The following is a 1,837-nucleotide window of genomic DNA, read 5'->3' as shown; positions in this document are numbered from 1 at the left end:
TGACCTTAAGCCCAGAGTGGCTGACCTGCTGGCCTCTAGCTCTCAGGGCACTTGCCGTCCTGCTTCCGAAACGGGAGCTTCTCAAGTTGTTCTGCATAGCCCTGCTTTGTTCTCAGCCCTGGGCCTTTGCACGTGCCCGGGTCCTTTGCCTGGAGCACCCTGCCCGCTCGGCTCGGCTCTCAGGCTAGACCTCCTCTCCTGCCAGCCTCTCCTGACAACAGGCTCACAGATTCCTGGATGCTGCATGGGGTCAGGGGGCAGGGCGGTGGCTTCACTCCCTCCGGCCCTGGCTCTCCTCCCACATCTCTGCCCTGCTTGTGAGGGGAGCTTGGAAGGAAGTCACGGGAAGGCTGGCTGGAGCCTCTGTGCCCAGACATGCTGCCCTTCCGTGGGCACAGTCCTGGGAAGCGTCCACCTGAGCGCCAACCCCTGCAGCCTGGCCGGGCCGGGGAGGAGCACCCGCCCGCAGCTCCAAGGCAGGCGCTGGCCTGCGGGAGTCTCTCAGGTCAGCTGGCCCCACCACAGTGGTTCTGCCAGGGAATGGGCCATGCAGATGTGGGGCCGCCTCCCCTGAGCCAGGGTGCCAGCGTGGCTGGTCCGCAGGTCCCGAGGAACGGGCAGAACGAGCCGCAGCCCAGAAAGCCAAAAAAAAGGCCCCACGTAGGCTCTGAAATCGAGAGCGCCTGGGTGGGGAGCTGAGGCTGGGGGTCTCAGCCCCTGCTGGGATTCCCCTGGGCCACACCTGCCCGCCAGAGAGGAAGGCCTCTCTTGCCGCACCAGAAGTGAACCCCATAACGCAAGAGCTTTGTCTCTTCTTTGCGGGCCACTTGTCACCTCCTCAGACATTTTTCGGGTGCCCAATTTGTGCCAGGGACAGAGGCTCAGGGGGACGGGGCTGCAGGTGCTCCCCAGGCGCCCACAGCTGGCAGGGCTCCAGCTACCCAGAGCCTGAAAATCAAGAAGCTGCTCAGCAAACCCAACGAAGGCGGGGGTGCAACCTGCATCTCCTTCACTGAGCTCCGCGCAGGCCCTGTGAGGGGCCGTGCCCCCTCCGCTTGCCAGATGGTGCATCGAGAGGAAGTAAGTGGTAGTGAGCGGGAGCTTGGATCTGCAGAGTGGAATCACCGGCGCAGACTCCTACAACCACATCCAAGGGCTCGGCAGCCTCACCAGGCTCCACATTAACTCCTCTGCTGGGCCAGAGGATGTCACATGATGGGGTCCCACTTGCTGCCTCCATTCCAGTCACAAAGCCTTCTTGTGGACTCTGGGATGTCCTGCCCTCCCATCAGTCACAGGGCCTTTGCACATGCCTGGACCACTCTTCACCTTCTTGGAAGTATCAAGGTGGACCCATAAGGGTGGAGTTAGGGTTGTTTCTCCCTTGTTAGCCCAGAGAGTGGCTGACCTGCATGCAGCAGGGGCTCCCCTTCTCACTTTGAAGGCCAGTGAATGGAGGACAAAGTAACATAGGACACATCTGATAGGCCAGGGAGGGACAGGTGGGCACTCCTGCCCTGTCCTCTGCCTCCGAGTTGAGTGACTTAATATCAGGCTAGTGAACGAGGGGCCACCTCTCCCTGTGCCAATTCCAGCAGTGCGGCTCTGAGAAGCGAGGTGAGCCACCCTGGCCATCCGGTCAGCGTGATGAAGTGGGAGAGGGCAGCCAACTCGCGGAGGCGTCGGGGACACACAGTAGCTGCACCAACGTGGACTGCTGACTGGATGAGGCTGGGCATGTTTGTACCATAAGACCAACTCTGCCGTCTAACCATGGACACCCCCCAGCATGCTCCCTGCAGTCTTTGGGGATCCATCCCAGCTCCCAGGGTCCCTG

This window comes from Sciurus vulgaris (assembly GCF_902686455.1).
Source record: "Sciurus vulgaris genome assembly, chromosome: 15".
Taxonomy (NCBI): domain Eukaryota; kingdom Metazoa; phylum Chordata; class Mammalia; order Rodentia; family Sciuridae; genus Sciurus; species Sciurus vulgaris.
Note: the sequence above shows the minus strand (reverse complement) of the source record.